The sequence below is a fragment of the Polistes canadensis genome, unplaced genomic scaffold (assembly GCF_001313835.1).
Source record: "Polistes canadensis isolate GaletaPanama2010 unplaced genomic scaffold, ASM131383v1 scaffold_387, whole genome shotgun sequence".
Lineage (NCBI taxonomy): Eukaryota > Metazoa > Arthropoda > Insecta > Hymenoptera > Vespidae > Polistes > Polistes canadensis.
The window spans coordinates 39,904-59,574 of record NW_014569934.1 but is presented as its reverse complement, the minus strand read 5'-3'; the positions used below and the strand labels follow the sequence as shown (position 1 = coordinate 59,574).

Below are 19,671 nucleotides of genomic sequence, written 5' to 3'. Positions count from 1 at the left end.
CTTAATTTCCAGTGCATATCCGAATAGGATTTACGAATAATTAGAAAAAGAATCAGCTTTTTTAGTATCTCTATTTCCTAACCTTATTTCTAATTTTTCAAGAAAAAGATTTGAAATCGCGCTTCAACTGATTTATCGGAAGAGAACGTCGAACCCCATAACTTCGGGCTGATGACATTAGACTGGTTATATTTCTCAGATGTTATCGTCCTCGCGTTATCAAAGGAACCGGAGTCGAATGTCGATATGTCCTAGAAACGAGATCGCTTTTGATGAAAATCCAATAAAAATGAAAATCAAATGAAACGAATGAAATATATGTCTCACCTGGTTGAACACTAAAAAATATAACAGATTAATAACAGTTTACAAAATGATATTATTTTACAATATTTCTTAACATATCTATTCTGTATCACAATTAAAGTTATTAACAATTATATAATATGTATTATTAAAAAATCTAAATTAATCACATAATAAAATGATTGTTAGACGAATATATTTTATTTCGTGAGTCAATGTATTACATGTTGGTTATTAAAATTGTTAAAAAAGATCGAAGATTGTTAAAAAAGACAAAAAATATATATATATTCTAATATAAATGAAACAATTCAATCGAAACTTTGAATTATTAATTATAAGGAAAATAAAATAAAGTGTACCGAGAATTTAACATCTGGGATTAACCCACGTGTTATATTCGCGCGCGCGCGCGCGCACGTAAATATGGTAAATGCGCGCGCACGCGTTGTCATCGTCGTCGTCGTAGTTACTTATAGTTAGTGTATGCGTGTGCATGCGTGCGCAACGCTTGCACAGTTTTCTTTGTGTTGAATATAACGGAGGAAGTAGAGTACGACTATAGCGTATAGGTGAGATTTCGAGCGAATCGATGTCTAATAGCCGAGCCGTTGTAATTAATGCAACAAGTTGATACCCAACACTTATCTCTTTCGGTACGTTGCCGTAACTTTAATGCAATAAACCGCGAAAACTTTGTATACGATATTTTACCCTTTTTATTTCTTTTTAATTAATGCACACCTTGTGTGCACACCTTTTCACAGATATATCATTAGTTTTGTTTACATTTATCTAGAATGTGTGTCTATGAATTATTATTACAAATATAATTCAATCAACGATTATTTATTTCGATTACGTTTGGGGGTTAATTTTAATCCAAATAAATCACGAAATCATTATTTTTATTTAATATAAACACACCTTATATAGATTTATTTGTTAAACAAAATTTCATTAAGACTTAAAACCAATTGGTTAATCACGTTTGGCAAATGCTTGCCAAAGAAATTTTCAACCACCTTCCCTTGGCCCCTACTATGTCGTCTCCGAGTAGAATAAGAAAATACAGCTTGAGTTTTGCTTTATTGCATTATTCCAATCCTTAAAAAGGAAACCTCTTAACGAAAACAACGACTCTTACAAAACCCATTCTTCCTCAGGTTGAGAGCCTAAACGAACAAGGGAATTAGAGAATCGTAGTACAGGTCTAGCAATATTTCTGCCAATTCTTAGCCACTTTCACAGGAAAAAAAGGAGTTGGGGATAGTGGTGGGGAGTGGGAATAGGATTAAAGAGGTTGGTGTTTCGAGAATGAGAAGAAGGATGCTGGAATGACTAACTAAGAGAAGAGAATGAATATACCAAAGCTGATGGCTAGTTTTAGCTCGCAAATGGGACTTCCTTCGAACTTTCTGGCATTCGAAAGGCTGGCTGCTGCTAGCCGTCTTTCGCACATTCGGATGCACCTGCATCTGCGGCCAAAAGGAGAATGAACGTAGTCAAAGAGAAAAAGAGAGAGAAATAGTGGGGTTCCAAAAGGGGGGTTAGGGAAAGGAAATCGTAAGGAAAACGTAAATACTGACTCTAGAGTAAAGGAAGAAACAGGGTGGTTGAGGGGGGGGGAAGGGAGGGAGGGTAGAAAGGAAAGGGGATGGACTGTCGTGTAATTATCGTTAATTGAATTCTCAGTGGCTTCTGTCCAAGCTAGAACTTGCTTTAAGATCCCAAACTACTACTACTACGACTACTATTACTATTACTATGCTTTAAGATCTTCTTAATTCTTCTGTTTCTTCTTCCTCGTGTGTTTTCGGATTAATTATTTCTTTTTTTTCTTTCTATTAATCGTATAATTTTATTTCGAAAAAGTACAGTTTAATAATAGAAAAATAAAACTTAGGTTATAATCTTCTCTTAGCTTACGGAATTTAGTTTTACAAATTTCCGACAGGGTGCGGAATTAAAATCAAACAATGGCGGCGGGTAATACCCGTCTTTAAATTTAACGAAAAACGATATATGTATTATTGATTTGATAAAAAAATTAACGATTCGTTGTTGAAATGATTATTGTTATTAAAAACTTGCAAATCTTTTCTATCGTTTTTTGTGTCCAAAAATAATAGAATAAATTTTTACATAACCTCATTGACACTTTTTAATTATTTAACATTTAAATCCATATACAATTTATATATTTATATGTTTAATCGATGATTTTTTATTTCAATTCAATTTTGTATTTATTTGTTTTCAGGTAAGAACGAGACTCCAACTATACCTTTCTTTTTTTTCCTTATAATTAATTATTAACTGGAAGGAAGGAGGAGTAATACACATTCCAGGTATTTTTATTATACAATAATACATTATTTACATAGGAGGAGTATAGTTTAAAAAAAAAAAATGAAATTCTTAATAAATTAAAAATACTTTGTTCCTCGTTTAACACGTCAAACGAGTAAACGTAGTTGCATCTTTATTTTTCTTATTCTAATTCTACTTGTAATCGAATCACAATTAATATTTTTTAAAATACAATTAATGATACTATTATTTATCTTGATATATAAACTTGTTAAATATTTTGTTTTTATCGTTTAATTATTTCTTCTTCTTTCTATTACAAAAATCGAACGCGTGTCACGTGTCTTTATTTTCCATACTTTCTTCGTAGAAATTATTTTCTTAAAAGTAGATTAAATGGACGATAAAGTAAGTCAGTCCAGTCCAATCCCCCCTCCCCATCCCCCCCCCCAACCATTCGTCGATCGAAATCGCGTCATCTTTTGCATTTCGATTACGTTTTCTCGCGACGACGTTGATGCATACCGAACGAGATTCATGCAACCAACCAAGGTAGCAAAGTATCAAGCAAGTAAAATAGAAGAGAAGAGGTGCGGCACATCGGATCGGATCGGATCAAAGTATACGCTAATTGAAATCTACGACTTTGAACTTCTCCTTCTTCTTACTCGCGAGTTGACTTGATATAGAATAAAAAAAAAAAAAAAAAAAGAGCAAAACGATAAAAAGAAAATATACATAAACGTGAGATGTGCGTTGGCTATAATAAAGATAATATATAAGAATGTATTACAAAGTATAATATAAGATGTAAAAAAAAAATCTTACATTAATCATCTTACAGATGCAATCGATTATTTATCGAAGATACATTTTTTTTTTTCTTTTAATAACTCTCATTAACCTTGTATCATTTCTTTTTTCTTTCGTATTTTTTGCTTTCATTTTTTTTTGATCTCTTATATAATATATATTAAAAAACAAAATATATAATGCACACACACACACATATATATATATATATATATATATGTTTTTCTACGTGTCCCTTTAAATTCATTCGTATCAGTCCCTCACCTAGGATAGATATATTTGCAAAGTATGATGTTGTATGTGTGAGGGGGAAAACCCGGAAGATTTGAGGGAAAAAAAAAAAAGAGAGAAAGAGAGAAAAAAGGAAATAAAAAAAAACCCCGACGAAGTTGAATTTTTTAACGGAAGCCGAGCATAGTACACGGGCCTTGATGGCATTCCACGGTTAGAGATCGATACATAGAACGAGGCCCGAAGCCAAACCGTATGCCGGTACCGTACGAACGTGAAGCAATGATCGTATACACATACTCAAACGTATATATATATATATATATATATATAAACTCACACGTAGGAAACAGGCAGACAGGCAGACGCACAAATGTATGTGCATATAAACGTTCGCATGCGAGCAAACTAACGTAACGCGAACGGACGATGTAAAAACTCACATCAGAGAGAGAGAGAGAGAGAGAGAGAGAGACTGGTATTCACGTGTAAGCTCTCACTTATATATACATACACATTTATATATATATATATATATATATATATATATATATATGTATAGATGTCAGAGAATACTATACACGGTACATGACGCGAGTCATACACTACGAGTAGTAGTTATCATCGACTAGCGCGTGTTGGAACAGATAATAGATGCGCGTGCGTATCTAGCGAGTTTAAAAAGTATGCACGAGTAACTATCTGAAACGTATACACGATGATTATTTTCCATTCGTGTATTGTTCGATCAAAAAAAAAAGAAAAAAAAGAAATAAAAAATATATATGCATGTATATATATATATATATATATGTGTATTATCGTGTGAATAATATTTGCAATTTATTAAAGTTATAATTCTTTTTTTGGCGTGTTTTGGAAAGTGAAGTTAGATGAGACCGAATAATCGACACCATGAAGTTGTTTTCGATATTTACGATGCGCGCGCAAATTGAAATTATTTTTGAGGTTATGTATTCGTGTAAACTAATTATTTTAGTTACGAAACTTTTGTTTTTTTTTTTTATTCTTTTTCTTTTTAATATGGATTAATAAAAATATCAATCGCTATACTGGGTTATATTTACTATGGATTTTAATAATAAGTGATTCGTGGTAATTTTTGTTTCTTTCTTTTTTTTTTTTTTTAATGTATCGGAACGTAGTTTTATCTTCAATTCTTTTTCTTTTTTTCGTGATCGATACGTTTATTCGATTATCGTGTTACATTGTTGTTGTTTTTTCTCTCTCTCTGTCTCTCTCTCTCTTTTATTCTTTTTTTTTTTTAAGATACGTAATAACAAGTTTATGAAACGATAGATGGTTTTATTTCATTATTATTATTATTATATAATTATGATTAATATTATTTTTATATCAAAAGAAAAATTATCGATATTTCGTTATACTTTTATCGGATAAATATAATTTCTTATTCGTTGTTTATGTTGTTGTTGTTGTTGTTATAAATAAGTTGGATTTAATTAAAAAAGAAAAATACAAAAAGTCAGATAATATATTCTTCCTATTTCATTTAAAAATAATATACACATATATATATATGTTAAAAATACATTTTTTTTTATACATTAAGTATTAAATCTCCACCTACCTTTCTCTCTCAAAATATGTGAGTATTATATTATATACGTATATATATATATATATATACTATTCCTAGTCATAGCAAAAACTTATGGCAGTCGTAAGACACGGAATAAGAGAAGCTAAAGCAAAATCTACGCGTTGGAAAACGATTCGGAAGTGTTTGCAAAATTGCTAGGATGCACGTTGCAGTAGATAGTAGTAATAGTAGTAGTAGTAGTAGGTGCGCCAAAGTTTGTCTGTGTTAGAATATTTTCTACGTATACGATATTTAGAAATACACACACACACATAAATATATATATATGGGAGTACTTTAATACGAATATATGTGGGTGGATGGTTCGTCGTATGTATTATTTTCTCGCGTAGGTGAATACGTATATACAAGATGATCGCCAAAACTGCAAACTACCGAGAAACGTGAAAGCACCGCCGCCAGTAACACGCCCACTCCCTTTAAAGATGCCAAGACTTCTTCTGACAATGAGAGAGAGAGAGAGAGAGAGAGATAAAGTCGTCTCTACCATCCCATTGGTTCTCATCCGAGAGCTTTTTACGACGATATTCTCAACATTTTGTTTGGAATAGAAAATTGTTCTGAATCGTTACGAATGTTACCCTCCTGTACAAGTTGAATCCTTCGTTTTATTTGTTTTTTATTTTTTTCTCTCTCTATTTGTTAAAGAAACAATAATAATAATAATAATAATAATAATGGGATAGAACGTGAGCGAATAATTTATCGTAGAAATTGTTTTATCGTTATTTTTCAATCCCCTTTGAGAACCTCATTTTTCTTTTTTCTAATACAATATTTATTATACAACGTAAAATTCAGATATATTATTCTATGGAATAATTGTAGGGGGTGTTTTCTCCCCAATTCCACGTTGAAATGTTTATTTTTCATACTTTAAATTATTCCCCCATTTCAGTGAATCAAAAAATACGTCAATTTAATTATTCCATATGAAATAATTCATTTATTCCATAAGATTAATAGTATTTGACACTTTGTACACATCAAAATGATCTAACCATAGAAATATGAATCACGTTGATCACGAAACTTTCACGATCTTTACGTATTAATTTTATTCTATAAAAAAAAAGTAATCTACGAAACGTTCGCATGGGGTTCACTCAATTTTTTTCCTCTCGTTAACCAAAATTAATTCGATAAAAGTTTGTTTTCCTTTACCATATTGTTTCCTATTGAAATAATTAATTATTTTCGAATAAAAATATGAGATAATAAATAAAAGCATAGTTTAATCCGGGATGTCATTGTCGTCATAGTCATCGTCGTATCGTCATGGTGTCGTATGCTCGTCGGATACTTACGCTCGAAGAGCCCAAAGGCTATTTTCATGATGTGATCAGGGGGGTTGTTGGTTAGGGCGTGATATCGGAAAGGGAGAGCAACCCTTGTAACTACTACTGCCGTTAGGTGGTTGAAGTACATACTTCATATACGGTTAATCGCCTTGATAATTTATGGGGCTCGAGGACGCGGAAGTATCGCCTTGTTTTCTAAGGGACGTTCGTTGCTTGCTTGCTTGTTGGTTCATACTGGATCTGTAACGACTTCCATAAAGCTCTACTTCGTAAAAGTGAAAAATAGTCCCTTTTCCTGTATATATATTCTCCTATCTAACCATAAGATACAACCTAACAACAATAACACTTATGGGAATCTGACAAAGAAATTTACATTGGAACCGGCCGACAATTTCTTAGTACAGGAAGAAATTATTTATTTTAACATGCGATCTATCATCTTATAGAAACATGATTTTAAATAGAATTAGAAATTAATTCTAAACCAATAATGTACTTTACAATTTATAATTAACTTCAATTTTTATATATTTTGTCATTATCTGTTAAACTATCATATATAATAACTATAAACTATCATATATATATTCTCCTATCTAACCATAAGATACAACCTAACAACAACAACACTTATRGGAATCTGACAAAGAAATTTACATTAGAACCGGACGACAATTTCTTAATACAGGAAGAAATTATTTATTTTAACATGCGATTTCTTATAGAAACATGATTTTAAATAGAAATAGAAATTAATTCTAAACCAATAATGTACATTACAATTTATAATTAACTTCAATTCTTATATATTTTGTCATTATCTGTTAAACTATCATATAGATCAATCGTTATTTTAATAATATCAAATGATAAAACACGCGTTTAAAATTTATTTTCAATTGTGTGATTTAAACTGAACTCTGTGATCAACTTTGATTAGATCAAAGAATATTCTTTACTTTTTTTTTTGCTTCTACGAAAATTCACGTTCATTGGGTCTCGTTCTTCTTTTTCTTTTCCTTTTTTTTTTTTTAGACGTGACCGAGGGGTGTCCCCCATACGACTTTTGCACGTGGGAGTTCCCAAGGGGGGAAAAAGGAACCCACACTCATTCTCTCTCTCTCTCTCTTTGCCAGCCGTTAGCCCGTCTAATTTTATCTTACTTTGTTTGAGTACAACGCACCTTTCGACACGCGGTGCTTTTTCCTCGTCCCTTACACTTTCCACAAACTTCCCCAAGCCCCCCCGACCCCTCGAAACCCAACAAACCTCTTCATCAGTCTCCTCTTTCTGTTCCAACATTCACCTCAAACTCTTCAACACAGCCGGCACCTAACTTCAAGCTCTGTTTTACTATGCACGTTTCTGCGTATAATATATATATTTGTATAAGATTGTATGTGTGTGTGTGTGTGTGTATATGAGTCGAGAAGCATTGGATCCACGCCAAATCGGGCGATAGAGCTCGATCGTTAAATCGAGCCGCGAATTAGGCAAATTTCCTGCTTATGTCGTGTTCAGTGTACTTGACTCAGTCAGTCAGTCAGTCGAAAGATTGAAACAGTCGATAACTCAATCCTTCCCACTCAGTTCTATTCTCATATTTCTCGTGTTTCAACACATAGATACATTACAATAAAACTATTATAATATTATTTTGTAATAATGAATAGGGAGATTATTATTAATATGTTTTCTAATTGATAAACATTATAATATGTTATACGTATAGTAAACTAATGATCATTTTTCTTTTAATTTATCTATATGTTTTTAGGATTTATTGTGTAATGATAAATAAAATTTATATTAAATGTTATCGTGTAAAATTGAGATTGGATAATTTCATGATTCACATGGTGAAATGTCAACATATACCAAAGTGAAAGACCGAATATTTCGGTTCATTCTTATAGATTAATTATTCTAAAATACACTGAACGACCCTTATTAACAATTTTCAATTTTATTTTTTCACGATAACACACGCATATATATATATATATATTTTTATTATACTTTTTATATATTATATAATATAGTATTATAAGATGATCGTTTTTAAGATCTTTGAAACAGTATCGTTAAAAGGATCTGCTGTCGGGCAAAGAACGGTCAAGAGGAAGTCATCGGTGTACTTTATAAAATATCTCATCCGACCTGCTTTCTCTGTTCCTTCTCTCTCTCTCTCTCTCTCTTTTTTAACGGCAGGCAGCATCCTCGTGACTCGTCTTCCGTTAGAAAAAAGAAAAAAAAAATCCCACCTGACCCACTACCCTCCTGACTCGGTTTTCTACCCTCATCACGAGTTTCGACGCGCCACTGCGTCGACGATTACGAACGTTGAGCGAAATAAAAAAGAAAAAAAAATGAAATATACATATACATATACATATACCCATACATATATATACATATATATATATATATAGAGTGAAAGAAAGGACAACGAAGAGGAAGAAGAGCAACATGGTTTAACGTTGTGAGATAGAAAGAGAAAGAGAAAATACGAGAGAAAGAGTACGGTAAAAGGATGGGATGAGAACCGGAGAGGGTTGCGGGGAGTTAGGGGGGTTGGGTTGGGGGACAGGGGGGAGATGGAAGGTAGAGTGGCAAGCGCACGCGGAGTGTTTAACGAGTTCACGGCACGAGAACGCGACGCCGGAATAAAATGAGCAGGCTAATCGATACCGGTTCATTGAGTTTTCGCCGGCGTACGTACGTACGTTGGATGGTACTCACCTCCCTAACCCTCCCACTCCCCCCACCCAACCCGTTTTCCTACCCCTCTCTGTTACCCTTTCGCAGTTTCTTCCTCTAGTCTCTTCGATCGCCTTTCTCTCTCTCTCTCTCTTTTCCTCTTTCCCTCTCTCACGTGCATTACCTCTGACACAAACTCATGCACAAACACATACACGCGTATATGTGTATAGAATTTTTTTCCCTTTTTTTTTTTTTTTTTTTTTTCTTTTCCACCCTTGCGTTCATTCGCGCCTTTGTCACTTTTCCTATTATATATATTTACAACCCTTCCTTGTCGTGCAGGTACACTTTAGAATGAGATAGAGAGAGAACAAATAGATATGCAAAGAGTGAGAGAGTTGTATATAGGTTGGTTGGTTGGTTGGTAGATGGGAGTAGGGATGCCTGGTCACGTGGATTCTCGTTGCGCGGAAACGTATGCGCGTCAGAGTTGCGTTTAGGTTATACATATTAAGCGCGCGTATCCAAGTTTAAATTTAAATTGCGCGCTGATCGCGTGCGCGGTAATCCTCCCCCTCTCAACAAATATATCCACCCMCCCACCCATTTTTCCCGCCACATTTTATCTTCCGTTTGATAAGCAACAACACGGGAAGAAACCGTAACGCGCCAATTTGGCGCCAATATGGCGCCGATTTTACTTCAATATCGTTGTTCCTTTTTATGCTTGCTCGTTTTATTCTTTTCCGATTTCTTTTGCTTTTTTTCTTTTTCTTTTTCTTTTCCGTTCATTTGAGAATTCTACAAAATTATTATACTTGACTCTCTTTTTTTTTTTCGGCACTTTTCGACATTACAATTTGTTTCTTGCAACGTAAATGCGCCGACAAATTCTGCACGACGAAGTTGTGATTGTCACAGAATATTATTTTTATATAAAAATAAATAGATATTTGTATTATATTATTAGGATATAATAAAATTTAAATTAATATTTTTATTATATTATTAGGATATAATAAAAACTTATTATATAATATAATATTTAACATTTTCGTTATGATATATATCTAGCTGAAGAATCTTATTTAAAACGGTTGTTCGTTTGAGAACCTCGATATTGTTTATCATCTAGTATTCAGTAGTTACAATTAGTTTAACAAGTACAAGATCTAATTACCTTGCTAATTCCTCGCACATGTGTCCAGGTGTCTTTTTTAAAAGGTCTCACGTATACACGCGCGCGAATGAGAACGATAACTTCTTATTAGTAATTTCTTGAAAAAAAAAAATAAGAAGAAAAAAATTAAACATTATTATTTCATTGGAAAATCGCGAAAATGTGAAAGATGTAAAAATAAGGATTGAAGAAAATAAAAATAAAAATGATGATGAGAGATCCGGTATATACGATAGGATAACGGAAACGTAGAGAGACCTAGCAACCGTGGAAGTATGTAACAGTGTGTAACAGTGTGTAACCAACAAGGAGACGAAAAGAACGTCGACGGACTGCTTGAACAAAAACGTCCCAGACGCTGACGTTCCTAAACCAGTAAAAGTTTAAGCAAGCCACTGTCGTAACTGGCAAGAGTCGTTTGTGTTTCCGCTACTTCAATCGTTAAGCTAAGATCTCTCACCATTTCTATATACGCCACCATATATATATATAAGTATATGTACATGCTTATATCAAAATAACGAAAAAGAGGAAATAAGTTGGAACCACCGTAGAAATATATCGATAAATCACAATCTATAATATGATTGCCAATAATTCCTGTCAATGGAAATGAACAAACCAAAAAACAAATCAAATCAAATCAAATTATAATCTATAGAAAAATATAAACAAGAAATAAGGTGGACAACGTTGAACAACGTGCCTCGTTAAAATCCTAACGAACAATTTCTTATTTCGTCGTCGAAAAAAAATATAAGAGTGAAAGAGTGAGAGAGAGAGAGAGAGAGAGAGAGAGAGAGAGAGAGAGAGAGAGATAGAAAAAGTAAAAGGACAGCATTCGTCGAAAGCAATTTGGCGCCCGCATGGGCAAACCTATTAGCCGCTTGATTGGTGTTCCAAAGATCTACGTTCTATATATATATATGTGTGTGTAGGAGAAAGAGGTGGGGTTGTGGGAGGGAGGGAGGGAGGAAGGGAGAGGTAGAAAGAAGAGGAGCACAGCTCTTAGCGACTACCGGCTGTGGCTGTGAGGCATAGAATCTTCATCACGGTGCCTGTTACGAATAAGCTCTTAATTCCTTGTAGGGTTCTTGACTCCCACTTCCATCGTTTCTCCCTCTCTCTTTCTCTCTCTCTCTCTCTTTTTTTCTTTTTCTCTTCCTCTTTTTATCTTTGTGTCTTTCTCTTTACCTCCGATCTTCAACTCGACTCACAGTTTAGTCCTTCTCCCTGTTTAGCCCCCACGTATCCTCCCCCTTTATCCTCCCCCTTATTCTCCCCCTTATTTTCCCCCTTTATCCACCCGGGCAACGACGACAACCGTTCTCTACCTTCAGCCGCCACTTTCTTGGCTTCTTCTTTCTCTCTTTCTCTTTTTTATGCTTTGTCCCTCTTTTCAGTCTGTCTCTTTCTTTTTTTCTTTCTCTGTCTCCTTCTTTGCTCTTATATAAAAGCCGACGTGGGCTGTATGCCCGGTACGTACGGATGCTCCCTAGCGATGGGTTAGAACGTACGATAAGTACAAACAAGAAGTCTATATATTCGGATTATTCTGATTGCGTTTCTGAGATTTTTGGATTGAACGTAACGTTGGAAACAATCAAATAAAAATGAAGAAATTATTATTATTATTATTATTATATATGGACGATATATTTTTGTTTTACTAACTGTATCGTATTCCCCTATCAATGATCAAGTATATCTTTTCTTTTTTTTCCTTTTAATATCATTAAATTATAATAACACATACGAAATGTATTCGCAATCTGTTTAAACAGATCTAAATAAAATATTGTTTTATTTCTTTTGAACAAACTCAATCGATGATACGCTACGATGCAAAAAAAAAAAAAAAGTCAAATTCTATTCCTAAACAAATTAATGTTTTCTCGTAAATAAATAAATTCTTGCAGAAAATAATAACAATAATAATAATAAGTTAGATAGATAGGTAGGTTCAAATCTATCGCTGTATTCGCAAAGCCGTGTCGTTTCTTTACGAAGGCGAGTAAGTAAAGCGAAGCGAAGGAGCGTGTATCGACCTCGTCGGCCCCCGTAGGTGTGGGGGTTCGGTCCCAGAGTACTGCGGTCGGTTGGTTAGCCGTTGGTTCGTTTCTTCGTTCCTTCATTCCTCCGTTCCTTCCTTCGTTCGCTAGCTCGAACGCTTGGCAGCCTGGCGACTGCGAGTTTCCTCTTTCACCACTCTCCCAACCCACCATGGGTGCTTCTTCTTCTTCTACTTCTTCTTCTTTTCTCGGGCCGAGCCCTCGAAAAAATCCCCGTTGCGATGGGGGAAAAGAGAAAGAGGAGTGGGAAAGAGGGGGGAGCAAAGGGGGGGGGGAAAGAGGAAGTGTAGTCGAAGAAGCTCTAGAAGGGGCTCTGAGGGGGCTCAGGGGGGAAAGAGGGTGTTAGGAAAAGGAAGATGAAGAAGGGAAGAGAGGTTGTTGCAGGGTGGAGAAGAGTTTTGTCGAGATCAGGAACGAGGAGTAGGAGGGAGGGGGAGAAAAAGGGGGAAAGGCAAAGTTACACACCGTCTCCACACCGTTGTCGTCTTCTTCTCTTCTTCTGTTTCTTCTTCTTCTACTTCTTCTTCTTCTTCTTTTACTACTACTACTATTCCTTTAGAGTTTCTGCACCTTCCTTAATCTTTTTCCCTTTTACCACCACAACACCATCAGTAAAACACAACACAAGGAACGAGAGAAAAGGCACGCACGCTGTCTTGCCGTTTCTCTCGTATTTTTCTTCTTTCTTCCTCTTTACTAGTTTTCTATCTCTATCTTTTTCTATCTTCTTTTTTTTTCTTTTTCTTTTTTCTCCATTTCTTTCAACACACCATAGTCACTCGTATATATTCCCCATTTAACAGAGGGGGTGGTAGAGGAGTGGACGAGGGTGGTTGGGAAGGGGGAGCCGCAGTTGGAACTTACGAACTATCATAGAATACCTTATACCAATTGAGAACGAATGAAGATTGTGGGCCAATGGCTGTTGGTAAAATAAAAAGGGCTTTTCTTCCCTTTTTCTTTTTTTTTTCTGCTTCTTCTACGTTTTCCTGCATGGCAAGCAAACCGAAATAACTAAAAACAGCAACATTTCTTCTTCTTCTTCTTATTCTTCTTCTTCCTAACATTCTCCATGGTTCATATTTCTCCCCTTTTTCTCTTTTCCTTCCCTTTTCTTCCCTTTCTTCCCTTTGCTATTTGCTACATAGTTAGATATATATATATATATATATGTGTGTGTGTATGTATATCAAAGAAATTGGTCAGGGTGAAGAAATTGTATGGTAGAAAGGGATAGAATCTTTGAGATAGTACCCTCCCCCTCCCCTGTCCCCCTCAAGGGTAATTAACGTAATACAAAGATATTATTTTAATTCATAAACTACTTAAAAGTAGATCGAAATTAGGATTATGTTTTTTTAGATGGAATATAATATTAAAGTATGCACTCTCGAGAAATAATCTATCAATTATTTATTTATTTATTTATTTATTTATTTATTTTTGATAATATATCTTAATAATCTTTCGTTTCATTTTTTAACTTATCATTTAATCGAATTATTTCAATGAAATTGAAAAGAAAAAAAGAAATACCAAATAATTATTCGACTAATATTAATCGATCGTAAATGTTAATGATAATGAATATTATAACCATAATGATTTATAACAATTGTTTTTTATATTATCAAATATACTTATCATCGACGATTACAAAATACTCTCGTTGATTTATGAATTTTAATCGTAACATACTTCGATCCCATTAATTACGATACACATTGATATTATTTCTATTATATTTATTTCTTATTAAAATAAACACAATAAAGTAAAATTCCTGAGTAGTCATCGTAAAATCGTATCGTTGAATTTCGTAAAGAATTTCGGCGCCAGGAAGGATCAAGTATTGTCGAATATTTGCCCTTTTCCCTTTCCCAACCCTCTCTTTCTCTCTCTCTCTCTCTCTCTCTCTCTGTCCCTCACATTTTCTTTTATCCCATACACCCATCTCTTCCTTTTATCCATGTCTCCAATATTATCTTCTCGTGTTGTCGAAGTTTTCCCCTTTTTTAGTTTTTTTTTTTTTGTTTGTCGACACATTTCATCGTTGGGCACATATTTTAACAGAACGAAAAACGATTTGACCATTCGATGGTAGATTTCTTTCCTTTTCTTTTCTTTCACTCCTTCCCCCCTCTACTCACTCTTCTCCCTTAACCCCTCCTTTTATTTTTTTTTATTATTCTTTTTATTCGTTCGTTTTTTTTTCGTTTCTTCGTTCCTTTAGCAAAGCATTAACCACACGTGGCGCCCGTTGGGGAAACGCCCCTTTCGTTCCTTTTATACAAAGACGAGCACCACCCCATGACTCTTTCACCATCCAAAAATGTATATTCTTTCCTTCTTTCTCTTTCCTTCATAACCCTCCCCCTTCCCCCCCCCCTACCCTACCCTAAACCCTTTTTCTTCTTTTAATATTTTTCTTCTTCTTCTGCATTTCTTTTTTCTTTTATTTCGTTACACTCTTACTTGTAAAAGCTTATCCGATCTTATTACGGATCTATGGGTAAGAGGAAGGGGAGGAGGAGGAGGAGGAGGAGGATGATTATAGTAAATCATTCGATTATTGTTTCAATATAATGTATGATTTATATTTTCTGTTGGTTTTGTTTTATATTCTCACCTCAACAATGATTTATTTTAATATTACATTTATTTGGAACATTTTTAATTATATTATTGTTCATTGTTATTTTCTATATTCTCATCTAAACATTTTAACAAAACCTTACCCACGTATGAGAATTATAAAATAACAATATATTACATTTTAAAGTAATATTTGATGAATTTTAAGTACACATAAGAAAATGCATTAGATTGTTTCGATTAAATTCAATTGGAAATCAAATAATTTTCACATGCATACATGATTTTTTAAATTCAATTTACAATCCAAACGTATTAAGAAATTATTTCTAAGTTATTCTCTCGTTCAAAATAATAATTCTTAATGATAAGGGTTCATAGGGAACTTGGACATAAAAAGAAGTAGAACTTAATTTAACTAAGTTGAACGTTTCGTCCCATTATTGGGACTTCTTCAGCAACTTAATCTTTAAAGTTCATATAACTTTATCGTTACTTGTTTCTAATAAATGAAAAATTCTTTCAAACAATTTCAATTATTTACGAATTTGTAATATTCATATAGTAAAGAAAAAAAATTAATAGTTTTTGTGTATATACACCTTCGGCGCCAATGCATTATTCCCGTCCCACTCGTAACATGGTACCCCCATCGAAGTTGAAACGCACTTGTCCCACTCCCCGTTGGGATGATACGCGTGTCTTCCATCTCTTCCTCCTTCTCCCCCCCTTTTCCTCCTCCACCACCTTCTTCTCCTCCACCTCTTCTACCTCCTCCTCATCTTTACCCTTTCTTTCATTCTGTCCTTCTCGCACGAGAAGTCTCAAAGAGAGTTGGAACTCTTCTCCTAGTCTTCTTGGTGGCTTGTACACGCGTCATCGCTAAGTATAATATTTTCCTGACGGTTCTCTCTCTCTCTCTCTCTCTCTCTCTTTCTGGTTGAATTTCTACCTATTTCTCTTCTTGTTAAATCCTTATCGGATATATATATATATATGTTTTTCTATTTATCTATTTTTTTTAGAAAAGAAATATGATTCTCAAGCTAGCCACTTCGAGTGTTCAATGATACTTTTTTTCAAACAACATTTTCTAACCCTTTTTAATAAATAGGTTCATCAAAAATACCTAGAATTAGACACCCATAATATTATATTAAATTTTATTTATATATCATATATTTAAATCGAGAATTGATTATTTTAAAGATAATTTAATTATTGATTATTGTTTCTTATTGAAGAGTTATACTTTTTTTGGCGCGTTTTGGAAAGTGAGGTTAGATGCGACCGAAAAATCGACACCACGAAGTTGTCGAGATATTTATGATGCGAGGGCAAAGTAATTTCAAATTTTTACAGCATGAAGTAATTCGTAAATAAATAAATTAGATTGTACATATTAATTAAAACCTTTATCAATGTTATTTAATATTTTCATGTTTTATTTTATCATATTATTGTCTTTTCGACAAATGTAGAGTATTATATTGGTACGCGAGATAATTGAAGTTATTTTTGAGATTATTGAGGTTATGTTCGTTTTGGTACGCTAAAAAAGTATAACTTCTTAATAATCAACAAAAATTTCCTATTATCATCCAGTAGTATAGAATTACAATATTTCTAAAAAAGACATTTAGCAATATTCTTATCGTGTTACTTATATGAAGTATCTATCTATACGAAAGATATCTATACCTGTATTCTAACATTAAACAAAATCTCCATTACAAACAAACAATTCAATCAATTTTAAATGTTACACCTAGTAACGAAATTCGAGACCGAACCGAAAAAAAAGTCTCGTTTAGCAAGATCCTCAAGGTTTGTCGATATGAAAAACAAACTGCTAAACAGGTCCCTGATTTTTCTCTTCTCCTTCCTTGCCCACCCCCACCTTTCTCACTCTCTCTCTTACTTAAATTTTCTTCGAAACGCAAGGGCAATGCTTACGCACGTGCATACGTTCTGTTGTAGAAGAGATGTGTTCCCCTTCGTGGTGGGTACACTCCCCGCGTATGCTGTTCTCGATGCACACAATTTATCTTGTTTCTTTTTTTTTCTTCTCTCTCTCTTTCTCATTTATTCTCTGTTGTTGTTCACCATCTCATTCTATCTTTCTTGTTACTCTTTCAACGTATATAATACTATACACCACCAGGGTTCTGACTCTGGCTCTTGGAGTGCACATGTGCAACTACGTTCAGAGAATAATGGATGTATTACACGGGCGAGGATTCAGAGAAACACGGACACACGGGTGCCGTCGTGACACGTACGGCCTGCGGGACGGATGGGACGGACGGGACGGACGGACAGACGGACGGGACAGGCAGACGAATGGGAGACTGTTACACCCAATTGTCCCTTGTTGCGCAGGGGTCAAGTAAGGTAGCCAACCGCGACAACGATTGGAACACACGGTGAACCAACCATCTTTCTTTATTTTTCTCGTTTCTTCTTCTTTTTATTCTTCTTATTCGTATGAGCCATCGTTTTTTTCTGTTTTCTTTACTTCGCCTGCCCTCCCCCTTACCCCCAGTCGCTTATTTTATCATTTTTTTTTTTCCCATTTTTATTCTTACCCAGTTTATTCAATTTGTAATCTTCCTGTCTAACTTCGAATAGAATATTTTCTAATTCATCGTGTTCATTTTCGCAAATCATTGTTACTTAATTGATCACGCGTTTTCTACGAGAAGTTTATCTTTCTATATTTATACTTTGATCATTTTATTTTAATTTAAAGATAGAGAGAGATAGAGAGAGATGGGGCTGGGGGTTGGGTGGGGGGGTAGGAGGAATGGGAATTATATAATAGACGGTAGATAGGTATCCTTCCTAACTTTGTTGCACATGAATCGAATGTTAAACAGGATGAAGTATCCTTTAGATTTGTTAATACAAATTTAAGGTGTCCACACATAGAGAAACGTTTTATCCTATTTATATATTTTTCGTTCTCACGTTTCTAGTCATCATCTAGTCTATATTAGTTCAGACGATAATCTAACCGAAACAAGTTTGTTAACCGGTCACAGAACCCTTTTCGCATAATCTGATTCTTCTGAATATAAATAGAAGAAGGTATACAAGTTTGACAGGTATCACCAGTTCATTTCCGCTTAATTTCCCCCTCCCCGACATATTTTCATCTTCTTTTTCTCGTATATATATATGTTAACCGTGAAAAACCGAAATTAGATAATGTCAAGATTCACACGGTGAAATAATGTCAACACATACCAAAGTGAAAGACCGAATATTTGAGTTTGTTCTTATACAGCAACATTTCTTTCAGCGACCAGGTAAATCTTGACAATCCCCAATTCCAGTCTTTCATGAGTAACATATATATACATAAAAAGAGAGAGAGAGAGAGAGAAAGAAAAAGAAATAAAAGATAAATAATACTCATAAATACGTAAATAAGCAAAGCAAAGCAAAGCAAAGCAAAGATATGTAAATGCGTATACGCGAACATACATATTTCGAGAAAAAGCAAATATAACATAGAAAGACGGGGTCCGATCTTTTCTTTAGCGACGCCACTGGTTGCCTCCTTCGTCGTCGTTCCTCCTCCCCCCCCCCTCCTTCACTTCTTCCTCCTCCTCCTCCTCCTGTTTCTACTCCACCTCTCACCCTTCTTCTATCTTTTTCTTTCTTTTTTGGGGCGCACACGTGTGAGGTTATCCCGACTCGGTTGACCCCATCGTTCTCCTCCTCCTCCTCCTCTTCCTCCTCCTCCTCCACCACCTCCTCATCCTACTCTCCTCCACGCATTGGCTTTTCAGATCAGAAAAGAACTGCTGCTGCTGCCTGCTGCTGCTGCTGCTCCTCCGATGCGAACTTCTTCTTCTTCTTCCTCCTCCTCCTCTTCCTCCTCCCCTTTCCCTCCTCTTTTTTTTCCCCTCTCCACTCTTCATCTTCAACTCTTCGGATCCCCTTGACGCAACCTGGACAAGAAGACGTAGTCGCTTTGGCGCATACGTTCACGATGACGTCATCGGTTCTTTTGCTTCACTACGCTTCACTTCTCTTATTCCCCCTCCCCCCCCCCCCCCATTCCACCCCCCTCTCTCTCTCTCTCTCTCTCTCACGCACACACACACAAACTCTCTCTTTTTCTCTCTTTTTCTGTCTCTCTTTATACTTTGATCGAGATATATAGGTCGATTGACGCGTGATTTGGTGGATTTACAACGCGAAACATATATCCTCGAATGACAAAACGTAATAGATAAGAGTGCCACGCGATTGGTCGTTAGAATTACTTCCATTAATATTTTTTGACTATAGTTTAATCAATTTTTTTGTATTTTACTTTGTATACCTTGATTGGGATAATTATATTTTAACATATGTAAAAATGTGGGGGATTAATTGTAAATTTTCATCAATTAAATTCTAATCTAAAAAAAATGTCGATTATATTTTGATTAGAATTTTATTTGGACCGAATATAGGTTAGGATTTTGTTTTGGTTTTTTAGGTTAGATCATCTTT

The 19,671-nt window shown here is 34.6% G+C and overlaps 1 protein-coding gene across 4 annotated transcripts in view; it reads left to right on the top strand.

Annotated features, from left to right (window-relative positions):
* LOC106792179 (nucleolar protein 4-like) overlaps positions 1-19,671 on the top strand; it is a 62,695-nt gene that overhangs the window by 18,337 nt on the left and 24,687 nt on the right. Inside the window, exon 2 of one of the 4 annotated variants that reach the window (XM_014758398.1) lies at positions 2,570-2,657. The exons of the other annotated variants lie outside the window; for them this stretch is intronic. The gene's annotated coding sequence lies outside the window, so the exon portion shown is untranslated. The remainder of the gene's footprint in view (positions 1-2,569; positions 2,658-19,671) is intronic. 4 annotated transcript variants of the gene reach the window in all.